This window comes from Humulus lupulus, chromosome 1 (assembly GCF_963169125.1).
Source record: "Humulus lupulus chromosome 1, drHumLupu1.1, whole genome shotgun sequence".
Classification (NCBI taxonomy): Eukaryota; Viridiplantae; Streptophyta; class Magnoliopsida; order Rosales; family Cannabaceae; genus Humulus; species Humulus lupulus.
The window spans coordinates 246960005-246986140 of record NC_084793.1 but is presented as its reverse complement, the minus strand read 5'-3'; the positions used below and the strand labels follow the sequence as shown (position 1 = coordinate 246986140).

The 26136-nt window shown below is 40.3% G+C and overlaps 1 long non-coding RNA gene across 1 annotated transcript; it reads left to right on the top strand.

The window, feature by feature from the left end:
- The first annotated feature begins 8283 nt into the window (after positions 1 to 8283).
- On the top strand, positions 8284 to 9754 carry LOC133830948 (uncharacterized). The gene is made up of 3 exons (XR_009892305.1): positions 8284 to 8336; positions 8873 to 8940; positions 9509 to 9754. It is a non-coding gene; the product is annotated as an uncharacterized LOC133830948 (long non-coding RNA).
- The last annotated feature ends 16382 nt before the right edge of the window (positions 9755 to 26136 follow it).

The window sequence follows — 26136 nt, the reverse complement described above, 5'->3', positions numbered from 1 at the left end:
TGGTAGTAACCCACCTGGTCATGAGGAGGATGGAGTCCGATCGCGTACTGCCTCAACTCAAAAAGGGAACTCCAAAACCCCCTCAAGGAGCCACCGATCAGAGACTTCCAGGTCAGGGAGTCACAAGTCAGGCAGCAAGAAAACACCTCCTGAGCAGGAGCACAATAAAGCTCCTCGTGGTAATGAGACTTCCCACTTCAAAGATGGGCATGGGCGTGATGAAGCTGACAGTCATCACACTAACCATTCTAAGGAGAAGAATAATAATAACCATCGAGGAGGAGAGGATCCACCAGCCCAGACAGGAAGACCACCACGGCATCCCAACCATCGCAGTGGCAAGGAGCACGTTCCACCCAGCAAACCATCCGAGAAGACTCGGAGTACGGTGTTCGATCGGTTAGGAAAGCACACTGCTCAGAAGGACCTGAGGGACGTCATTGATGATAGAAGGAGGACCGTCTCGGTCGAAGGGCAAGAGCCAATCCGTCCTACCAGTCGAGTAGAAATACTCGATGATGGTTTGCCGGATAGGAACACCCGACCAGGCGGTCCCGAAAGTGAGTCCCAAGCAGTGGCCCCAGGCATCCAAGCCCAGCTTGATGCTTTGACAACAGCAGTTCAGAGTCTGTCAAAACGACCAGCGATTGATCCAATGGACCACAGGAGTGGTAGCCCTTTCTGTGCTCGGATTAGAGCAGCTCAACCACCAGCAAAATATAAAGCACCGGTACTGCCAGTTTATATAGAAAAGGCAGACCCGATTAGACATGTTGGGAAGTTCGAAGATCAGATGGAGCTGCTCGGAGTGAGTGATGACTATCGCTGTAGAGTCTTCCCCACCACATTGTCCTACACTGCCCAAGAGTGGTATTGGAAGTTCAAACCTAACTCCCTCACTTCTTGGGAGAGTTTTAGAAAGGAGTTTTGCAGGCAGTTTAGTGCTGCTCGAACCCCTCCTGTTTATGCCAATCACTTGGCAGATATAAAACAAGGGAAAGATGAGTCTCTCAAGAACTACATACAAAGGTTCATGAGAGAAGCTAACCGAGCTAATGCGGTTGGAGATGAAGGAAAGATGGTGGCAATTTCTTCCGGCATTATCTACCGGAGTCCTTTGTGGGACAACATCCATCGCCATCCAATTTCAACTTTACAACAGTTTTTAGACCGGGCGGACAAATACATGAAGTTGGATGATGCGATTGAGAAGGGAGAGAATGGGTTGAACAAACCAAGTGGGTCGAGTGATCCCCCCAAAAATGGCGGACATGATCAAGGTGGTGGTAAGAAACGTGGGACTAACGGGTCTGACCGCCACAATGAGAAGAAGGCTAAGTCGGGACCAAACGACAAGCCAACTAAGTATGAACCTCGATTCACCAACTACACCACTCTGTCGACAAGCCGAGCAGAGATCTATTTGGCCAGTCATCAAGAGGTCCCTTACAGGAAACCCCCACCAATCAAGAAGGAGATGAGTAAGAGAGATATGAACAAGTTCTGTCGCTTCCATGGAGACTATGGTCATGACACGAATGAGTGTAATCATCTCAAAGATGAGATAGAATTTCTCCTCCGGTCAGGGAAGCTAAAAAAGTATCGAGCAGAGAAGACCCAAGGAAAGGGGAGCAACAACAATCCTGGGTTCAAGAGGCAATGGTCTCCACCTTTGCAACCTGAACCTGTGGACTTCACACTAGATACTATATGTGGAGGACCACATCTCGCTGGAGATAGCAACAAGGCGAGGGAGAGGTATGCTCGCACCCTTCGTCATGAATTGGATGCGGCATCCACCTCCGAAGTCATGACAGTGGAGGAGCGACCACCGAAGAACCCAAGACATGAAAGTGAGTCCCTCACTTTCACTGATGAAGATGCTCAACACGTGAGGTATCCTCACAATGACCCTCTTATTGTGACAGTCCAAATTTCTAATATGAAGGTGAAGAGATGTCTGGTCGACACAAGGAGCTCTGTAAACATTATTCATAAGCATCCTTTGAGAAGATGAAGCTATCTTTCAATGACTCGAAGCCGTGCTCTCAAGTCATTTATGGGTTTACTGGAGAAGGATTGTCACCAGCTGGGACAATCAAGTTGCCAGTCACGACGGGGGAAGCTCCCAAGCATGAAACCATAATGACCGAGTTCTTGATTGTTGACTGCCCGTGCGCCTACAATGTGGTTATTGGTCGACCACTGCTCACAAATTTACATGCATTAGTTTCAATCTGGCACCTTTCCATGAAGTTCTCGACCAGTGCTGGCATAGGCTGTGTCCAAGGACACCAAAGGGAGGCTAGGGAATGCTATAATGCCTCGGTAGCTAAGGCAAAGAAGGGGGCCAAGGAGAGCAACATGATTGCATGTGTTGAGAGAGAGGAGGTGGATGAGATGGATGTCGACCAGAGTCTTGCAGTTGTAACCGATGAAGAGATGTTAGAGGAGTTTGGCCAAGAGAGCACTCTTGGTTTAAAAGAGCAGAAGACCCCATCCGGTGATGAAGTCACCAAATAGGGCGCTGCCCAAAGCGAGGGAAGAGACTTTGATCCTTGCTTTGGGGATTATGAAAGTGATGTGGGACCGTCCGAGGAGTTAGAGGAGGTCCTCATAGATGCGGATGACCCGACGAGAGGGGTCAAAATTGGAAAAAAGTTGAAAGCAGAGGTGAGAGCACAGCTGATAGAATTCTTACGAAGGAATCAAGATGTCTTCGCCTGGTCTCACAAAGATATGGTGGGTATCTCACCAACTGTGATCAGCCACGTGCTCAACGTGGATGAAAGCTATCCAGCAGTACAGCAGAAGAGGAGATTGCTTGACAAGGATCGAGCAAAAGCTCTTAAGGAGGAAGTAGGCGGTTAAAGGAGAATGGGTTTATCAGGGAAGCATACTACCCTGCCTGGGTTTCAAACCCAGTATTGGTGCCCAAACCCAATGGAAAGTGGAGGACTTGTGTAGATTTTACTGATCTGAACAAAGCATGCCCAAAGGATTGCTTTCCTCTACCAAGAATAGACCAGTTGGTAGATGCAACCTCTGGTCATGAGACATTGTCCTTCATGGATGCATATTCAAGGTACAACCAGATCAGCATGCATCCTCCTAATGAAGAGCATACCAGCTTTCGAACAGATATAGGACTATACTGCTATAGGGTCATGCCCTTCGGACTGGAGAATGCAGGGGCTACCTATCAACGCTTGGTGAATGGTATGTTTTGTGACTTAATCGGCAAGAGCATGGAGGTGTACGTAGATGATATGCTGGTGAAGTCAAAGGAAGCTGAAGGGCACGTGCGAGACTTAGAGGAGTGCTTCGCAATACTGAGAAAGTACAGCATGAAGTTAAACCCCCTCAAGTGCTCATTTGGAGTGGGTTCTGGAAAATTTCTTGGGTTTATTGTGAATTCCCGAGGAATAGAGGCAAACCCAGAAAAGATAAAAGCTCTCATAGAAATGAAGTCTCCAGCTAGAATAAAGGATGTAGAAAGCTTGACTAGGCGGATTGCAGCTCTAAGCAGGTTCGTTTCGAAATCAACGAACAAGTGCGTCCCGTTTTTTAACCTGCTTAGAGGAGGCAAGAAGTTTGAGTGGATGGAAGAATTTAAACAAGCTTTCCAGGCCATAAAGGAGCATTTGGCCCAACCTCCTGTCCTTTCTAAGCCAGTTGATGGAGAAGACCTCTTTTTATACCTAGCAGTCACGGAGCATGCTGTTAGTGCTTCCTTAGTACGAGAAGAGGATAGAGTGCAGCACCCGGTGTATTATGTTAGCAAGCGATTGATAAGAGCAGAGTCCCAGTATCCCGTGATCGAGAAGTTGGCTTACTGCTTGGTACTTGCATCACGAAAATTGCGGCCATACTTCCAAGCACAGCCCATTAAGGTCCTTACTGACCAACCTCTACGCCAAGTCTTACAAAAGCTGGAGTCGTCTGGTCGGCTACTTAAATGGCCAGTTGAGTTAGGCCAATTCGAAATCAAGTACCAGCCGAGGACTGCTATTAAGGGTCAAGCTTTGGCAGATTTCATCGCTGAATGTACCGAAATCACTGATGTTCCCGACCAGCAAGAGAGTGTTACTGTGCAGAAAGAAGAACTTCCTACTTGGCAACTTTTTGTTGATGGGTCGTCGAATGAGCATCATTCAGGAGCTGGAATTATATTGGTCACACCAGAGAAGCACTGAATTCATTGTGCACTGAGATTCAGATTCAATGCTTCTAACAATGAGGCGGAGTATGAAGCCCTCCTAGCAGGCTTGCGACTGGCTAGAGATGTATGTGCCCGATCGGTGGAAGTAAATAGCGATTCCCAATTGGTGCTCTACCAAGTCTTGGGGGAGTACCAGGCAAGGGGCCTACGCATGGTGGCATACTTAAACAAAACCAAAGATCTGTTAGCACAGTTCGAGGAGTATACCATCAAGCTAGTACCACGAGAGCAAAACTCTAATGCAGATTCTCTAGCAAAGTTAGCTAGTGCAAAAGATGCCGAAACTTTGAATATAGTACCGGTAGAATACTTGGCAGAGCCGAGCATTGATGAACAAGACACTACAACAATTATGCCCATATATTACATTAAAATATAACATATTTTAAAAAACGCTATTGTTTGACAGGACTAAAAAATTTATTAGGCGGTAAATTATACACTTAGGCGACAAATGAAAGGCAAAAGCAAAAGAATCCCTAATAACCCTATGCCTCCTCTGTTTCTCTCTCATGCTCTATCTTTCTCTCTCAGCAAGATATTGTGCGGTCTCATCCTTTACAAAGTCTTCAAGCGCTTCTTCTACGATGACGATAGGTCGAGACCTCCGATTCCAATGCCCTCTTCTCTGTCGCCAATCAGTACTTCTCTTTCTCTCTCTGTAAATATATATATGTATGTATATATACAACAATTCGAACACCAATTCCCTTCCTTTTCAATTTGCTGTTTCTGGGTTTTTGTTTGCAGACTTGAAAAGCTTTATGGTGGGAAGGCCTATGTCGGCCTTCGGATTCCCGATGCTGACACCGGCACTCGACAGAACATCGATCTGGTTCTCCTCACCAAAGGGTATGCAAATTTCTTTCCCAAAATTATAAATTATAAATAAAAACCTCATCTTTTTGTTCTCAACAGTGCAACTACGATACTCTCATTATATAACCTTGTACTACTACTCTGTTAACTAGCTCAACATAATAGAAGAAGGGTCAAAGATGTCTACTTCAACTCAATTTGCTGTTAACTAAATCAATGCTTTCTGAATGGAGCTTTTTAATTCCAGTACTTTTATATATCAAATTCCTTTGCTTATTGCTGTCTTTGGTTTAGTTTAGTTTGTTGTTCACTTTACTTGGTTGTTTATGTGATACTCATGGTATTTGTCAGCAAAAGCAAAAGTAATGATTCAAATGGGGAAATAAATGATGTATACGTATCAAGTAATGTCATGGATATGCATGCATAACCAAATCTACAGATTCCAAGTATTTTTGTCTAGATTTTGGTCTTCAACTTGTTTCTTTCATATTGTTTATTTTTAGGTGGAGGAGACTAGAAAACATTCTTCAATTCTTGAATCATATCTTGAACAAAGAGGAGTTGCTTTGCCTGAAGGATACTTGTCTTGCAAAGTTATACTTCCCAATCCGAAATGTTGGTATGCGATTGATTTTAATGTTTCGTGATTTGACCTTTAGTATCTTTATTTCACAGGTAAATATGTAGCTTTTGTTATGGTGTTTAAATTTCTTAAACTTACATGTTACTTTTATGTATGTATATGCGTGCACATGTTCGTGCTTATGTACCTATGTTTATTAGGAGCTAAAAATATTTTTTAGAAAAGAGGCAAAGAACTTGGCTAAGGACTATGGATTTTCACCTAGCTACAAGAAAATAAAATAAAAAAACTTAAACCAAATTGTTTTAATTACACTACATTTGGTATTTAAAAAAAAAAACAGAGAGACAACTGTAAATGTTCTCTCTCTCTCTCTCTTTCTCAGAAAACCTTGACTACAAAAACACAAGATCTTTTTGCCAACTCCAACAAAGCTCCTAGTACATGGCCAAAATCAGGAATCCCTGCAACACCCTTCTCTGGTAGCTCCTTTGACTAACTAGAACCAAAGTCTCAGAGCCATAGAACAATGCATGAACAATTGATCTATGTATTAACCTTTCACATAGGATGCTGAAATTTTAACTTAAAGCCAGAAGAGGACATTTGTTTTGCAACCTATCCCAGGTTTAAACCTTATCACACAAGTCTCCAGCAAAAAAAAAAACTTATCACATGAGCAATATGTTTTGACCTTACTGAGTGCCACAGACTTCCAAATTCCCAGGGAAGGCTTAAAAATCCAGACAATAGGTGACGAGTCAATGACCATACCCTTTTACCATCTAATTTAACTCTCAACTGAAACCCCTCAAGAAGATTTAACAATGAGGAAAACTCAGTAGTGTTACATAGAAAGTTTAGAAATATTATCACCCCAAGATAAGAAAATACCAGGGAAAGAGATTTTAAAAGGAGAAAAGCCCCTCCATTAAACTTCCCATAACCTAACTCTAAACACATTTCCCACTTCCAACTTAGAAAGAAAGAGAAACTTTGGGAGAATAAGAGGAATAGCATGGGCTTCATAAAGGACCTCTAACAGCCATATTCACATTCTACTTGTTAATTTGAATGCCATACTTGATGCCCTGTTGGTTACCTGTCACAGAGAGAATTTTGCCAAAGTTATTTACCCATCAATGCTATGTTTGTATTGAACTTTACAGAAAGGAATTAACCTTGCTAGGTCTTTAGAGAAGAAATAAATGGGGATAGAAGTTAGTACAAATTGTATCAAGGTAAGTCTCCCCCTCTATGATGACCCACTGGTTCCCGCCCATCTAAGTTTTTACACTTTTTGAACTACTAGCCCCAAGATATTTGATTTGTTAGGATTACCACACTCACTTCAGAAGCCAAGTCCCCACAACACAACCTTCAAACAATGTTAAATTTGTTCAATTGAGCTCTTATCTCAAGGTACAAACGGACTTGATTATTTATCCTGGCACAAAGCAGGAGACTGCAACAGTGAATATGATATTGATAGTATATAGGTTGTTGTAGTGAGGGGTAGTGGATGAGCTAGAATAAAGTAATTGAGTAGTATACATAGGCAAGTTAGAAAAATGAGGGAGCATCATGATAAATAATTTAACTATTGCCTTAGGGAGAGTTGAGGTCATGCAAATACCTCATCGTTCTTTTGTACTAGTATGTTCTCATCAATATGTTTAATTAAACAACACTTATCAGATTGGCCTATTTTCCATTTTTTTTGACCCTCAATGTCTCTATGTTTCTCTACCTATTGTTATGGCTATTGAATTGAGGATCCCTACATGGGGTCAATCAGAATGATATCTAGCAAGACTAGCATAATTTAGAAAGTACATTGCCACAATGAAAACATAATTATTTTGTATTCGAAGTGAATTAAAGGGTTATAATGCGGCCAAAATCCATTTCCATTTCTGAATAAAAATTAGCTGTGGTTGAGACATCTAATCTACACACTAACCTTTGTATCTTTTTCTATCAACTTTTGTTTGAGTCTTCAGTTTCTCTAAGTCATCATGTGCATCTTTCTTTTGAAATCACAGCGCATTCGACGCTCCAAGTTTTGTACTCGCCTAGGGATACCCTTGGCAAGGATAAGACTCATCTGTTTGGCTTGTTCGGATTTTGATGATAATTTGCTACCCAATTGGAAAGGTACAATCTCCAATGGAAAGTTGATGTTTAAACATTTAAATGTGAACTTGGAATTTGCATTTATCAACCCTCTAATCTATATTATTTTAAACTGGTGTTTTAGTCATTGAATTTAAGTATTTTTTCAGTGGTTAAAAATAAATCATAAATGTAAAGCAAAACTGTGGAATCTGGTTGCAAAACGATGGATTCTTAATGATATCAGATTATAAGGGATTTATATCTATTTTTTGACTTGAGATATACACAATGCAGATTTTGGATTGGGTATTAGGACATAATGAAGCTTTATTTAGGCGAGCTCAGTTAAAAGTCCTTGTCTCCATCCACAACCAAGAGGTAAAGTAAAGTTGTTGAGGATAATTAATATGCTCTTTAACTTAAGGAATAGCTTTACAAGTTGAAAATACGAACTATTGCTATCATCTACCATAGATATATCTTGGCATTAATTCTGATTTCCTTATCTTGTCATAATAGGCCGGCAAGGGTGGTGAGCTTACACATGATGAGACAATAATTATAAGTGGGGCACTAGATTTAACTGAGAAGGTAAGGTCTTAACAGAAATATCATTATTCCTTACATTCATTTCCTTCTAATTTGCATGTATGCCAGTGATAGTATTATATCCAACTATTATATGAGGTGGACGTAAATCCAGGTGAATATGAAAGTTTATTTTACTTCTTCTACTTCTCTCTCACTCTGAGTCTTTAGAACTATACCAAAGAGGCTAAAACTTATTTTTTTTAATTGTAATTTCATTTTGAAGTATAGCTATTTGAAACTCTGTGCTCATGCTAAATCTTTCTCTCTCTCGAGCTCGCTTATTCAATATTCTGTTTTAAAGTTGTTTGGATTTTTTTACTTTACTCCCCAGTCATCTTATCTTTTGGTTTAAAGAGCATTCTGAAACTTTTCTTGTCATTATAGTTTCATTTTGATGTATAATGATTTCACTCTTTATGCTCATACTGAAATTGTAACTTGAATATGATAGTAAGCTTGCAATAATGTGTCATGATTAGAAAATTAGCATCTTACTTTCTTTCTATTATTAATTTTTTTTAAATCTTAAAAAACAGACAGCTGAGGAGGCTATGACACCCATTGAATCAACGTTTTCCTTAGATGTCAATTCAAAGTTGGACTGGTGAGTTTTGGTCATGAATTCATTGTTATTTCTTTCTGTCAATTGGATTTTACTAGTTTTCACAATTTTTGTTTACATGCTGTTTTTAGCTGATTTTCAAAGATTCAGTCACTCGACCTTAGAAACTATTTTTTTATAAAAGAAGAAAATATAGAAAGTTTTGTTGTTGTTGTAGTGATGGATTGTGTTAAAAGAAGGATATTTTAGCTGTGATATCAGTCCTAGGCTCCTAGCCTATCATCTTAGGAACACTATCCCAATTAGTTGCTGGCATGTCAATAGTTCTGTCACCTTTTTACATAAAGTTTCACTGAGGATAGTTTGTACATTTTATTTTTATTTTCGCATACAGTGCTCTAGCATATCATAATGGCGTGACCCATGTTTTACTGAAACATGTCTTATGCTGCGATTGAAATGTTAGGAATGTTTGAATCACATGACAGCTCAATGTGTTTTCTCGTCGTACAGTTATTTTCTGTTTTCTTAGCAGAAGTTTGTTGCAGAAAAAAATTATATTTTTTTACTGTATTTCTCATTTTTCTCCTCCTTTTATTCAATAACACAGGGAGGCTATGGGAAAAGTTCTTGCTCAGGGGCATAGTCGAGTTCCTGTCTATTCTGGGAATCCGAAGAATGTTATTGGACTGCTTCTGGTGGGTGCTAGAATAGTAGAATGTGAATGTTTAGAAGATGTTTGTATACTAGATGCATTTTAAATTTGACTTATCAAAGGAACTAACAGCGGGCAACATACTTTGTACTCTGCTCTTTAACTTGTTCAATTCTGCTTATTGTTAGGTGAAAAGTCTTCTTACTGTACCACCTGAAACAAAGACTCCAGTCAGTGTCATTTCCATCCGGAGAACACCACGGTTTGCTTAACTCTTCAATTACTAATTTTTTATTTTTCAGAAAATACATTCAGTCAGAGTATCCAGTGTTGATTTGTATGTTGTATACTCAGAGTTCCTGCCGATATGCCACTGTACGATATATTAAACGAGTTTCAGAAGGGCAGCAGTCATATGGCAGCTGTGGTGAAGACTAAAGGGAAAAGCAAGCTTCCTACAATTGATGGGGAGAAGACTTTTCTGTGGCTGCCTAGTAATAATTTTACAGAACATGTCTATTTCTATATGCATATTTATATTATTTAGGCTTCTTTGTTTGATGCTTTTGATAATTAATATGGTTTTTTTAAGAGTTACTATAAGCACTTATCAATGTTTTGGTAAAAGATGAAAGTATCTTTAGAATGGGTCCATTATTAAGAGTTGATCATTTATGCGCTAATTTCATCTAATATAAATATTCAACTGATTGCTTTTTGACACAGTGGTAATATAATATTTTGTATTGATTGCTTCAATGCTTTTAGCCAGGTCTTAATGAGAAATTAAAATGCATAAAGCAACATTCAATGTTGGAAGTTTCTTTGATTAATATTCAGGTTCAAGGTATTTGAGCTTTCTTACATGGGTTTCTTTATTTATGTATATATTAATCAACTAATACCTTAAGGTCTTTCTAAGCAGTTGGAAAGAGCAACAATAGAAATAGAAAACTAATTCAGAATACAGAGCATAAAAAACAACCAGATGCACATAAAACAGAAAGGAAAAAATGGCAACAGGTCTTCACACGTGATTATATTTTATCTAATTTACTTTGGAGTTTTATCTTCATATATAGCTATTTGATGATTTTTTTTATTAATTCTTCTATTAACTTTCATTCAATTTTTGGTCTCTTATTTATAGGTTAGGAAATCAATCAAAGAGACTACCTTAATTTTCTCTAATGATGATGTTGATGGTGGCAGGGCTTGGCAAGGAGAGGTGTAGGCTCGATGGTATGTATCTCTTCTAACCAGTGATCAAGCTTGGCATTTTTTTAAGGTGCAACCTGTTGGCATAATCCTTTTTGTTGCTATCATGACTACACAAGGCATGATTCTATAGTTTGATTTCTTATACGTTTTCACCATGTCATTTTAGCTTGTGATGAGTATTTCCATCTGTTATGGTGTATTCAATATTTTCATCTGTTTTATGTTAATTTTGTTTGTTTGTAGGGTCTACTTTTGTTTACAAAAAGTAACTTTTTTTCTTTGGTTGTCTTTCCAAATATAAATTCCCATTAGGACATTGCATATTATATAAAGGCAGATGCATAGAACTTTTAAAGAGCAGTCACTATGAATTAAGTGTGGTGCGATTATTATTTGGTTGTTATGCTAGTCACTTGTCCTTCCTTAGTGACTCTCATTGTCTATTTTGCCATTTCTGTCCTATTTTTTCTTAAGTTTTCTTAGTTCTTTCTACTCTGATGTTGTTCTATTTTGATGTATTTATTTCATGTATGGGTATTATATATATACAAGGATATATGTACATATGTTTGTGTCTCCAGATTTAGTTCTTTCCCTCTCACCCACGATCTCATTCTCTCTCTTTCTTTCTCTGTTGTTGCAGATGTTAGCATGGAGGTGGGACTGTGGGGATGGTGTTGTAACAGCGGGGACTTCAATGCGACTAGGGTACCGTTGCCGTGAAGAAAATGGTTTATTTTGATTACATCCCCACTTATCTAAAAGGGTAATGACGATTTTTTATTCTTAGGCATCATCTTTGATTATTTTTTATAATAATTATTATATATTAAAATAACTCATGAGTTTGAAGAAAAATAATACAGTTTTGTTTTTTTCTTCTGTTTATCTGGATTTATGGCTTGATAGAGATGATAATGGGTTTTAAGTCTCAAATACAGTACTTTTAAGGAAAAACTGAAGTTTAGGTTTATATTTTTCATTGAATAGTATTTTTAGTTTTTTCTATGAAGTTTCAGGAAAGATAAATACAACATTTAAATTTGTGATTAACTTATTTAGTTCTAGTTGGCCAAATTCTTAGACAATTCGCAGTTAATGTAATAGGGTGTTCATGTAAGATGTTAATGATGTTGGGTATTATGGTCTTGCAGCTAAGCTTCTATGGAGGGGTGCTGAGTGTTGGAATGAGTGTTTAAAGCTTTTGGGCGTTGCTGAAGCAGCAGAAGCATCAATGGATTCTGACCAGTTAAGCTCTGGAATTTCATATTTTGATACTCACTTTCAAGGCCTCATAGTTCAGAAAAGGTCTCTTTCTCTCTCTCTCTATATATATATTTATATAACTGTAGTTGTCTCAACTTATTTCTATATTCTATTCCATATTTGTCATTTGTGAAATGTTCTGTTTTAACTAGTGTGAAGTATATGGTTGTTAGGTATGCATTTAACTGGCCTTGATTGTTTTCCTTTACTTATATTCCATTTATCAATTCAAGTTTTGCATCCCTATTCTGTCATCAAAAGCTTTATTCAGCTGTTGTGTATTCATGACAGACTTCTATGATATTTCTATGGTATGTGATATCGCATTGATTGTTAGAGATCTCGCTAGTTTCTATTAATACTTTGTATTTTCTTGATTTATCTCTTAGTGATGATGACGACTCTAAGAATGAGTCAGCACTTGAAATTCATCCATACTTGATGGAAGAAAAATGTAAGACTGCAATTCCTTTGTTAATAATGCTGTATTGTTTTTTTTGCCTCCCCTCATTGAAGTGCTCACGCTTTTGATATTTCTTTTCCCTGGAATTTTAATGATTTCTCATCTCCTTCTTTTTTATTGTTTAGTCAGATTTGGACTTTCTGTTTTCTAATTTTTGGGTCATCATCTGTAGTGTCGAAGCACTTGATAATCACTTGACTGCTATCCAAAGGGACCATGAACTCAGGTCCCAGATAGAAGAAAGGAAAATAAGAAGTGATGTGGCTTATGAAGGGGCCAAAAGAAAAGAGAAAGCTCTCCTGGAAGAAAAAATCCGCCAAGAAAAAGCCAAAGCAGAAGCTGAGGTTTGTTGACTTTGCCCAGATTATTCATTTCTTTTGGTAGATGTCTAAAGATGGTTGTCACAGTCCTCTATTATTCTCACATATTCTTCTGATATAATCTTAATGCGCTTTGGTATATTATCTTGGTTTTATGCTGTTGTTAGTAATAAAAGTATTTTCTGATGCAAGCAAAACTCAGAGTTGAAGAAGCAAATAGGGCTGCAATGGAAGCTCAGAGAAGAGAAACAAAAGAGGCTGCTGAAAGGGAGGCCAATGAAGCGTCAAGCCAGGCTGCTGTTCAGAAGGAAGCTTTATGATTGCAAACTAAAGCCAAAACCAAGGAATCTGAATTTGAAAAACCAATCAATTCAGCATCAGCAGGTAATTTGGCTACCAGGCAAATATAGCAACCTTGTACTGATCTATAAATATAATCATTTGCCCTTTTATCTAAAAATCTAGTTTAGCCCTAGTTTTCACAAAGATCAGCTAGGTTTTGGCAATAGTTCATTTTTGACACTCCACTGTATTCCCCTCTGTTTTTTTCAGTTTATTCATGTTCTCTGTACTCTTTTAAGAATTTTTCTGTTATCTGATGCGTGAAAGGGGCTATTGGTGGTAGGTGACATTACTAAAGCTGCAGAAGCTGCACTAAAGTTGGAGCGTGAAAGATTAAAAAAGTTGGAAGACTTGGATGAAGGAAACAAGGCATTAGGATTGAATGTAAATAATGTTTGCTCTCTATATTGTAATTCATATTTATTTGAAAATTGTTAATCTCTATTTGGTAACTAGAAACTAGTATTTTTGTTTGGGATTTTCTTGCAGCATTCTTATAGAGTTTAATTGTTTAAGTATATTAAGTTTTAGTTTATCTTGACAGGAGGTTTCTACTGGTGTGAAAAAGTTATTGAGGGAATCGTCTGGCCAGTACAGCGACTTCAATATTCTTTCCTCTTTAAATTCTCAGGTAAATCATGTAACTTACTGTTTGTTTAGTAGGATATATGTTTTTATATTTATAGATTTATGATCTTTAAGAAAGTGTTAGATGGCACTAGATGCATTAGATCAATCCATATGTGTTGTTTTAAGTTTAGATCACTTTCAGGACTTGTCAACCAAACCCAAAGGGATATCATAGAATGTAATGTCTGCTTTTATTAGCCTTTTCATTCTTCCTTTTTATACACATTACTGTATTGAAGTCATAGGTTGTCTATGATTTTTCATGCTTATGTTTGACACTTCTATCAGATAATAGGACATATTCTTTGATTGCTTGATTGATGCTTTTGAAAGTATAATACAGATATATTTAATAAGAGCTAATAATTTCATTAATGCAACATGGATGACTATAGCTGCCACTTTAATAAGTTCTAATCTTCAAGTTTTATCAGATACTATATTGTGCAGTGACATAATATATCAAGTGACCGATTACACACATGCATAGGCACACACTGACACCTATACTTGGATTGACTGATAAAATCTTATAATTTCATTACTTCCAACATAGAAACCTAGAATTACAACTTTCATGCATTTTTAATTAATACAAGGCAATTTGGTTCTGTTTTTTTTTTTATAAAAGCCCTAGAATTACCACTTTAAGTAATTGCTGGTGTGATTCCATTATTACACTCGAATATTACAGGTGTGTAGATGTGACTAGAGCTTACAGTGCTCTAAAGACGGAGCTTAACATAAGCTTGATAGCAATAGGCCTTTTGTGGACTACAACTGGCTTTATTGCAAATAGGATTACATATGGACCTGTGGAAGAAAGGGAAACAGGTATATGACAAGTGCACAACAAATGGACTCACAACAAAGACAAGTGCACAAAGGATGATGAATTGAAGGATGGAGCAAGTTTCATGCATGGTTTACTTGTGTATCTTGTAATTTTTTGTTTTTCATTTTTGAAGTAAAAAATGTTCAAGATTATAAAACTTTATTATGTTATGCTTTCAAACTTAAGTTAGAACTAAGATCTCATGAAATAGACACATTCAGAGTTTGAATTAGTTATTGTTTAATGTAATACTTATGGTTTATCAATCTATTGAGAATTATATTTTATGATTAATTTTTATATTTTTTTTATCAAAATACAATAATGAAAATCTTTTAATTAAAAAAAAAACTTAGAAGTACCATTATCACAATAAAAAACCTTAATATGTTATGATTTAGAAACATATTATAAGCGTTAAAAATCGTTATGGTTTATATAATATAACAAACTAAAAATGTTATTAAAATAATCAAATGTAACAGTTGAAAAGTGTTATGAAAAAAGTACAAGATTAAACTTCAAATTTATAATCAAAAACTCTATCTAAATGTTATTATTTGAATATTATAGCACCTAAAAATGTGTTATTGAATAGTTTAAGATAACACCGAACATAACATTCAAAAACTGTTATAGAAAAGACTGGACTTTTAATAACATGGGCTGTGTTAGCATTTTCAGAAGTGCTATCAATAGTCCCGGTTAGCAGTTTTTAAGTGTTATGAATACTGTTTTTTCTTGTAGTGAGAGGCCATGCCGATCACGATAGCTGACACCTGGATGACTCCCATCATCACTTATCTTGAGCAAGGGACCCTCCCGGATGAGTGTAATGAAGCAAGGAAGATTACGAGGAAAGCTGCTAGGTACACCATGATGGATGGGGTGTTGTATAGAAGAGGGTATTCCTTACCTCTACTTAGGTGCATAACACCCGACTAGTCAAAGAATTTATTAGCTGAAGTGCATGAAGGGTTCTGTGGAGATCATACTGGGGGGCAGAGTCTATCCAAAAAGATCTTGCGACAAGGATTTTTCTGGCCTACCATGAACGAGGACTCTATGGAATATGTGAAGAGGTGTGACAAATGACAAAGATTTTCTAAACTTCCAGAGCGCCCCCAAATGTCTTGAAGCAAATGCAAAGTCCATGACCTTTTGCAGTGTGGGGGATTGATCTGATCGGGAAGTTGCCCAAAGGGAAAGGAGGAGTACAGTTTGCAGTGTTTGCAGTAGATTATTTCACTAAGTGGACTGAGGCCGAACCATTAGCCACGATCACATCGAAGAAAGTGTTGGACTTTGTGGTTAAGAACATAATATGTCGCTATGGTCTGCCTAAGAAGATAGTGTCTGACAACGGCACCCAATTTGACAGCGACATATTTACCGATTTTTGCACTCGGCATGGCATTACAAAAAATTTCTCCTCAGTAGCCCATCCACAAGCCAATGGGCAGGTTGAAGCGGTAAACAAGACACTGAAGGACACTCTGAAAAAGCGCTTAGAGTGAGCTAAGGGTGCTTGGGCGGAAGAATTACCAGAAGTCCTTCGGTCATATAGGACTACTGCTCGGACAGCAACTGGACATACCCCATTTTCTTTGGCATATGGGTATGAAGCCATGATACCTGTGGAGATAGACCCACCATCTCATAGAAGGACCATGTACAACCAAGAGGAGAATCATCAATTTTTGAACGAATCCTTGGACTTCCACGAGGAGAGAAGAGAGGAGGCAAACCTGAGAGTTGCTACTCACCAGCAAAAAGTGGCGCGCTACTTCAATTCTAAAGTCCGAGATCGAAAGTTCCAGGTCGGAGATTTGGTCCTCAGAAAGGTGTTTGTCAGAGACCCAGCAGCTGGTGTGCTAGGACCAAACTGGGAAGGACCATATCAAATTGAGCAAGTCTTGCCACTCGGCACCTACAAGCTGGCTCGGTTAAATGGAGAGCTGATCAGGAATTACTGGAACGGCGAGCACTTGAAGAAATATTATCAATAAATACTGCTTACAGAGTAGTAGCTTTGTATCAAGTGCTTAACTTGTTATTTAAGTTTTTTGTTTGTGAACTGGCTATTTGCTAACCAGTCAAGTTATTTTGAACAATGTTATTTTGTTTGAAACTCGTTGTTAGACACGTTTTGTCATTTATTATTACGAGTAATAAAAGAGATCACGCACAGCGTGGTCGAATCTTGCTACAAATTTTGCATATGTGTTGATTATTCTTGCTTGGCAGTGTTCAACTGTCATTATGATTTAAACAAAACAGGTCTTCTAAAACTAAATATACGTATATACCGGACAGTGTTCAACTGGTCGGTATCAAGAGATGAATGACCAACATTTAAATAATTGCATGTTTTTGTAGTGGTTAACTGCTGAAATATGATTGTATATTCTATGTGTTTCACGAGTAGTGACTGCTCGGACAAATTCGGTCAAGTAGCAAGTGATCAAGGATTTTTCAACCCTCAATCACTTGGGGGGCACATAGAGTATACTGGTGTGCACTTCAACACAGGCAATAAGAGCATGAGCAAAGATATCTGTTTTTGGGCTGACTTGTAAATTTGAAAGTCTAAAAAGGCCATTAAGCTAACTTGTTTGACAAAGCTTAAGTAACTTGGAATTTTTAAAATTTTAAGTTAGAAACAGATATTCGTGTGATAATAAGAGTTATGCTCATAAAATGTTAGAGCAATAAGAGCATGAGGAAGTATATTTAGTATGGACTTATGAAATGTCTAGAATTTCTAAGTTAGAAAACTAAATACTCATGTGAAAGTTTAAGGCATATAGAAACTTTACTATTCACAATAAACTTGTAATGTCTTAAATGAAAAAAAGACTTAAAAGTTTCAAGCTAGCCAAAAAAGAAAAGTAAAGTGCAAGTGCCAAATAGCTCAATCATACGAGCAAAAGTATAAAAAATAAAGCAAACTATGATAAAAACTGGTAGGACTACAACTGGTCATGCAGGAGCTCTCTAGTAGGATGAGGAGTCACTGGGGTGCTGCTCTGGTAGGCTGATCAACCCCCTCCTCGACTTCAGCTGCTCCTCTCGCTCGGAATGATAGTGTAGAGGAGGCAGGTGCAGGACCAGTAGGATTAGCAGCTTCCTCAGCAGCCCTGGCCTCACATTTGGCGAGCTCCTCTGCCTGGATCTCATCGGTCAAAAATTCGAGCTTGAGGGGTTTATTTAGCTTCCACACCTGGTAGAAGCAGTTGAAGTAGGTCTCCTCGTAGCGGGTTAGATCAGCCTCCTTCTCTTGCTTCAGCTCTTCATTCTCGCTAATCAGTCCCTCGTTCTCGCGAGCTAAGCCCTCGTTCTCACGAGTCAGTCCGTCTAGCCGATCAGTTAAGGATTTGTTGGCTTGGGTTAGCTGATTATTCCCATCAGCCAACCCCTTGAGAGACTCCTTTTGCTCAGTCACAGTCTTCTCCGCCTGCTCCATCTTGGACTGAAGAGCGTCCGTTTTCGCTCGAGCCTCCACGAGTTGATCATTTAGGACCTTGATCAACTCCTTGTAATCGATCGATCGCTGCTGGGCGTGACAGAAGGTCATAAGCGTCTGCATGAAAAACAAAAAGTTACTACAAAGCATTAACGTAAGTAGCAATCTATCTTGTGGTAGAGTACTTACATTTGTCAGCTGAGCGATCCCTCTATCTAGGACAACATCAACACTGAGTCAAGGAAAAGATTCAAAGCCTTGAATCGTTGATGTATCATGGAGGGTCTGATCAGCTGCCCCCCTGAGTTTGGTGTTAGCAGCTCGGAGTACCTCGCTTGGGCCAGGTGGGCCTGGGAGAGTCAGGCTCGCTGATGGGGGAAGTGACGAAGGGGTCAACTGCGGGATCGTAACTGACCCCTCAGGTTGTCTCCCCTGGCTCGGTGGTACTGCCCTCGGGACCTTCCTCGGGGGAGTTAGACCACTTCCTTCGCCAGACTTCCTTTTTGGAGTAGGAGGAATGATGCAATGTCTGAACATCTCTGAGTCTGCAAAAGAGGAAAACATGAGATTCGTTAGAAAAAATATATATATAATAAAATGTAGATAAGTATATTACTACTACAATTTTATTAGTCTTGAATCACCAAGTTATTAAACATATTCCTATGACTACTAGACCTGAGTTGAGAATCTGATCAATGAAGTCATCCTTGTCATCCGAAGATGAGCTAAGTTCTCTCTCAATCTGGATGGCTTTTCCTTTCCCGGACCGATCAGGAATAGCAGATCTGTGCTGAGGCTCAGGCTGAGGCTCCCTAATGACAAGGTCGCCAGGTCTATGAGAAAGCGGGGAGGGTTCAGGAGAAAACTGGTCAGTCACTACCTCCGTGCCTGCATTGGACTGATCAGTCATGTTGTTCTCCCCAGTGGTACTTTCCACCGCCACATTTTGGTCACACGGTATCAGGCCCACCATCTAGAGGTAGTCTCCAGTGACCAATCTTTCCACGTCTTTCTCCTCGGTACTCATACTAGCCAACGCCTCCGCTCGATTGAACATCCCTTCAGTAGGCAAGGGTCGCTGGAACGGACCCGCATGTGTAAAGGCCAAGTTGTTGGCCTTGATATCTGATGTGAGGAAATGTTCCCTGTTATATTTCCCGGGGTTCGACTTGTGGGCGATACCGCTAAGGTATGTAATCCCCTTTTGCCTGTGATAGAGGTGAAAGAAGCCCGTGTTCCTGTGGGTGGGGTTAGTCCTGAAGTCGAACAAATAGCGTACCTCATGAGGGGTGGGCTCGTCCCAACCTTGCAGAAAGTAGAGAATGTACAACGCGAACAATGCCTGGATCACATTCGGTGCGATCTGGAATGGGGAGACATTGAAATAATCCGCTATAGACCGGAAATAGGGGTGTAATGGAAGTGTCGCTCCTGCGTGGATATGATGCCTGGACCAGGCGCAGTATGCTCCATTGGGCCTATTGGCTCTCTGATGAAGGCCCGGGCATATCACGTTCACCCCACTCAAACCCAAAGCCTCGATGTGTTTGTGGAACGACCTGGGATTAAGTTTTGAAGGCTGGGCAATGAACCAGGAAGGTTCTTCTTCTCTCCCTTCCGTGGATTTTGAATGGCCAAGTTCTGCATCACGGTGGCGAACTTCTGAGAGGGTGATCCTGAAGGAGTTGCAGTGCGGGCATCACTGCATTCCACCACCTTCTGCACCGCTCTGTGGGAAACTTGTGGATCTTGGTCCTGGGGAAGTCTATTTGATTTCTTCACCCTCATCGTCGACTGTGAAGCTTATTGAAGAAAGTTTTCCTCGTGGAGGAAATATAGGGCTGAGCGGGGAAGGATCCGCTTGAAGCGACGAAGGCGGTCCTCTGGAGTACAACTGGTGGACGATTTTGATGAGGAATCGCTGTTTAGAGGAGTCTCAATTGACTGGGGGATAGATGTATCAGAGTCCGTATGGTTGTCACCTCCCCTATAATTAGAGTGATTCATCTACAAAAATTAATAAAAAATGGGGAGGTGAGTAACCATACAGATAAAATTCAACAAGAACAAAAAAAAATTTTACACTTAGAAAAATTTATCTAAGTGGAAAAAGTATAGCATGCATGGAAAAAAGATTTTTAGTGCTTAAAGGTTCCTAAGAAATGTTTAAAAAATATAGCATGAAGAATGCCATGATTGGTCTTAGAATTGTGCCTAGTGAGCTTGTGCATCCGATGAGGCGCGTGCAAGGGCTAGGCGTGTGTGTCCGGCCGGACACCAAAGGCCCGAGGAGAAGCGTGCCCCAGCCGCATGCATCCAGGTGTGAGCTTGGGCTAAGGGCGTGTCCGAGGAGACGCTTGGCCAGCGTGTGTAAAGAGTCATGAGGTATCCGATCGGATACCATGTGACCGAGGAGGAGACGTGCGAGTTTGGTCCGAGCGAACCAAGCTTGGCGTGGTGCTATCCGTCTGCATCCGAGCCGAGTGCACCCAAGGGGTTAGCGTCAATAGCCCAAAGACTCCGATCAGACATCAAGGGTCCGAGGAGATGGGTTCCACACAATTCGAAGAGCGCCTATGAGGTCTGAGGAGTGCACATGTGGTCCGATCGGACCACATGTTTGCCCAGAAAAATAATGGCCGATTGGCCATATCCCTAAACTTACCCATTTTTCATACCCAAAATCTCAACAAAAAGTTCCACTATTTTCCTTGAGCCGAAAACAAGACCCAATTTGAAAGAGCAATGTTCTATATTCACTAGCATAAACATGTTTCTTCATCCAAACATACAAACACAAGATCAAAATAGGGAAGTTGAAAAGTTTTTCATGTTCTTGAAACCCTCTATGCTATCAAAAACCCCAAAACCCATAATCATGGTTTATACCAAATTGACCTATTTTTCTTGAAATTCCTATGAAATTGAGAGTAATGTGGGGTTACCCATAATACAAACATCCTCAAAACAGCCACCCAACACATTATACAAGCATTCTTATGAGATTCATGAACAAATTCAAGAAAAAAGCTCTCAATGGGGTTTCGGCCACAACATGGTTTTTTCATGAAATTTTTTGAAAAAATAACAACAATGTAAAGGCATGGAGAAGAATACTTACTCAACTTTGGAGAACCTTTGACTTGCTTGGAGATTGCTTGAAGAAATGGAGAGCTTCCCTTGAAGTCCCTTGAAGATTCGGCCAAAGGAAGGAGAAGACAAGGGGTTTCGGCCAAGAGAGAAGAAAGAAAGAGAAGGGTTTTTAAAATGTGATTTTCTTGTGTAAAGAAGAATGTGTAAGTGTAGGGGTTATTTAAAGGAAAAAAAGTGGGAGTTATCACTTATTTTTGAACCCTTGGTATTCCTGGGCTATTTTTTCTCTCCACGATCATGGACAGTTATTTGCAGTGATCGTGGTCTGTAAGTTGTGGTCTGCTGCATGGCAGGAAGATGAACAATTATTTTTTATAATGCCGTCAATTGTGAAGGAAAAAATTTTATTATGTGAGGTATCATATAATAAACTTGGGGGGAAAATGTTATCCCCAAAAATTTGAAAATGATGACGTGGCGATAGAAATGACAAGTGGCAAGGAATAGTTGGGTGATCTGGCTTAGCAGCAGCCCAGTACATCAATGAAGAGTTTTGACTGCATGAGAGGTGTCACGTCCAAGCCAAGTGACTGGTCGGACTATGTTCTGAGAAGCAATCCAAAGGACTAATCGGACTTTGGTACGAGGAGCAGTCCAAAGGCATGATCAGACTTTGATCCGAGGAGGAGTCCAAGGGCATGGTCAGACTTTGGTCCAAGGAGAGCCCAAGAATGTGATCAGACTTTGGTCCGAGGAGAGCCCAAGGGTGTGGTCGGACTTTGGTCTGAGGAGAGCCCAAGGATGTGGTCGGACTTTGGTTCGAGGAGAGCCCAAGGGTGTGGTCGGACTTTGGTCCGAGGAGAGCCCAAGGTGTGGTCGGACTTTGGTCCGAGGAGCAGTCCAAGGAGTGTGGTCGGACTTTGGTCCGAGGAGCAGTCCAAGGAGTATGGTCGGACTTTGGTCCGAGGAGCAGTCTAAGGGCGTGGTCGGACGCATGTCCGAGGAGAGACAAAGGTCTGGTCCTTATGCATATGCCCAGCAAGTGCATGGTTGTCCAAATAGAGAAATGGCATGCATATGTCCGACCTGCTCTTGTATGTATCCAACATGCATGTGTTCGACCAGAAGATGATATTAATCAACCAAATAGACCAGACTGCGTCAAATTCCCAGAAACGGCTTCAGCAAGAATCGGACTGGGCATACGCGGGAATCTCTCATTCTTCGCTCAAATTGAGGATTATGTTGTATTTTGAATATTTCTTGTAATTTAAATATAATACGAATAATAAACTATCCCGATCCTAGGGGGATATCAGTTTCTGATCCCAAGCCTATAAATAGAGGGTTGATGGGATCAGAAAAGGACTTTTGGCAATTTGAATTTTTGGGTCAGAGTTTTCTAGAGAGAGAAAGTGCGTTTTCTTGGGAAACAACTCTTTTGTATTCTGAGAATTTACACTGAAGAAACTCAGTTGACACTGGTTCATCTGATCTTGAGTGTAGATAAAATAATCAAATCTCTAAGTGGATTAGGCTATTACCAACTGATTGGGGCTGAACCACTATAAAAATTGTGTGTGTTCTTTATTTTCTTTATTAAACTGTCAGTGTCGTTCGAATTCTCTTGAAGGTTTGTCGTTTTTGACGTTCTCACGTCGTTGGCCAAAAACGCAGTCAACACTCAACATGTGCATAAACAGAAAATATAAACTTCTAGATACTTATCTAGCTTGCCCAGCTATAATAATAACCAACATAAACAATCATTCAATTACGAACAGGTGGTCATTGGACCAATTACGGACCGCAGCCCTGAACAGTTGGCCATAGAGCCAACCCCGGGGCCTATGCCCTAGCTACGTGACCATGGAGTCACCTAGGGTCCTCGCCCTTAGCTCTGAGTAACTAGCCATTGAGCTAGCCCAACCCCTTGGTTTACCAATGACCATAGAGTCGGCCAACGTAATAGTACATTGCTGATTTAGGCCTAAGCCTTTCGACCAATGCTCAACGCTCTATTGCCGTCCTTGACTAAAAAGTCAAGCCCTGATCATGGAATAGAAACCTCAATACTGAAACAGATATGTGTTATCCCCAAATATTTATATTTAATGACATGGCAAATGGATAGACACGTGTCTGTTGATAACACACTCTTATCAATGTGTTGATTAAGGAAATGAGAAAGGTTGAGACCAGATATGTGTCATGCCTGACCAGGGAAGAAACATGGCCGACCAGAGGTGTGTTTGCCTTAGCCGACCAGTGTGTTCCATGCCTAACCCTTTGCCCATGCCGACTAGAATGTCCCCTACCGACCAGAATGTTCCATGCCAGCTAGTGATGTTCTTTGCCCATGCTGACTGGTGGTGTGTTTGGCGTTGTCTTAGCCGACCAGTTATCTCAGAAGTTATCATCTAGGTGACTCTTCAGTAAGGCCTCAGTAACAGCTTCAAGCCAAATCATTCGCAACTGCCGCGGGAATATCTAAGATATCCCTGAATAATAGCTATATTGATGTAATTTGTTTATTATTCATTAATTAATGATGTTGAAACAATCAAGGACCCCGTCAAAGCGAGATATTTTTCATGTACGATCCATGAGCCTATAAATAAATGGCTCATGGAATTATTGAGGGGGATCTAATTTTGGGAGTATTTTACTGAAAGTTTAGAGAGAGAAACATTGTATCTTTTCACTTGCACTTGAGAAAATCAATTGACTTAGGTTCATCTGATCTCAAGTGTAGGCCAAATATATTACAACTCTAAGTGGATTAGGCTATTACCAACGAATTGGGGTTGAACCACTATAAAATTACTTGTGTCATTTATCTTCTATTCAAGGTTTATCATAGTTTTTTTTCGTCTACTCGCAGTTTGCCAAAATCGTGGTCAACATTTTTGGTGCTTTCATTGAGAGCCTGAATAGAAGAAATACACTGCTACCCTACCAATATGGCTCCCAGGAATACCAGTATGGCCTCCAAAAAACCAAGTATGTCAAAAGAGCCTGCTAGAGCAAAAGGTCCTGGACCTCAGAACCCAGAGGCTGAGCCCAGGGTCTTTCTCGAGGAGACCACTCCAGAAGTTGAACAACTCCAGGAAGCAATAGGTGTTTTCCAAGAGGAGATGATGCAATTCAATGCTTGGCAGAAGTCTTTCGCCGAGGAAATGGCCAGGCAGAAGGCTACATTCGAGCAGCAAAAACAAGAGATGGATGCCAGGAGTGAAGAGATTAGGCGACGATAGGAGGAGGCTGACCGATGACATTGTGAGGCTGCACTTGCTCTAGAAGCTGCCACTCAGCTAACCCAGGTCAATGCCCAGACCACAGCACGAGGAGCAACCACACAGGGAGCAAGGAATAATAATGCAGGTCGAAGGACCACTGGCAGAGCCAATTCTTGGTTACCGGGCAGAGATAGGAATAATCCCTCTGGTCAGGAGGATGATGGGGTCCGCTCCGGAACTGCCTAGACACATAGGGAGAACTCTAGAACTCCCTCCAGGAGCCACCGATCAAGAAGTCACTGGTCGGGCAGTAAGAAGACTCCACCCAGGCAGGATCAAACCAGGACTCCTCGAGATAAGAGGAGTTTGCAGTTTAAAGATGGACGTGGTCGTGATGAGGCAGATAGTCATCACACTGATTGGTCAAAGGACAAAGAAGGCAACAGCTCACAAGGAGGAAAAGACTGTCCGGGACGTACCAAAAAGCCTCTGATACATCCCAGCCAGCAGCGTAGTGGGAGAGAGCTAGTCCCTCGCAATATGCCTTTTGAAAAATCTAAGAGCACAGTGTTTGATCGGTTAGGAGGAAGCACTTCCCGGAAGGATCTAAGGAGTGTTATCAGTGACAAGAGAAGGACCGTCCTGGTCGAAGGGCGAGATCTGAACTGCCCTGCCAGTCAAGTAGAAATACTTGACGATTGTGCACCAGATAGAAATGCCCGACTAGGCGGTCAAGACCTTGAGACCCCTACATTCGCCTAAGCCATCCAAGACTAGCTTGATGCGCTAACGGTTGCAATTCAAGGTTTACCAAAACAACCTTTTGGAATGGATGCGGTAGACAACAGAAGTGGCAATTCGTTTTGTGCCCGAATCAGAGCAGCCCAACCACTGGCAAAGTATAAAGCACTGGTGCTGCTAGTATATATAGAAAAGCCAGATCCCATAAGTCATGTTGGGAAATTTGAAGACCAAATGGAGCTGCTCGGGGTAAGTGACGATGATCGTTGTAGAGTTTTCCCTACTACATTGTCTGATATTGCCGAGGAATGGTATTGGAAATTCAAGCCGAATTCCATTACCTCTTGGGAAACTTTCAGGAAGGAATTCTGTAGACAATTTAGTGCTGCTCAGACTCCTCCAGTTTATGCTAACCACATGGCTAATATCAAACAAGGAAAGGATGAATCTCTAAAGAATTATACACAGAGATTCATGAGAGAGGCCAACCAAGCAACTACTGTCGGAGACGAGGGGAAGATGGTTGCCATATCCTCTGGGATAACTTGCCAGAGCCCTTTGTGGGATAATGTACATCATAATCCAATTTCAACACTCCAACAATTTCTTGACCGAGCAGACAAGTATATGAAATTTTATGACGTGATTCAGAAAGAGGAGAAAGGCATAAAAAATCCGGGCGGATCAACTGATCCTCCTAAGAATGGAGGAAATGGTCAAAATGGTGGAAAGAAACATGGGAATAACGGGTCTGACCGCCATGAAGAAAAGAAGGCTAAGTCGGGTCCGAACGATAAGCCGACCAAGTATGATCCTCGATTCACTAATTACACCACTCTTTCGACCAGCCAGGCAGAAATATATCTCGCAAGTCATGAAGAGGTTCCCTACCGGAAACCCCTACCCATCAGGAAGGAGATGAGTAAAAGAGACATGAATAAGTTTTGCCATTTCCATGGAGACT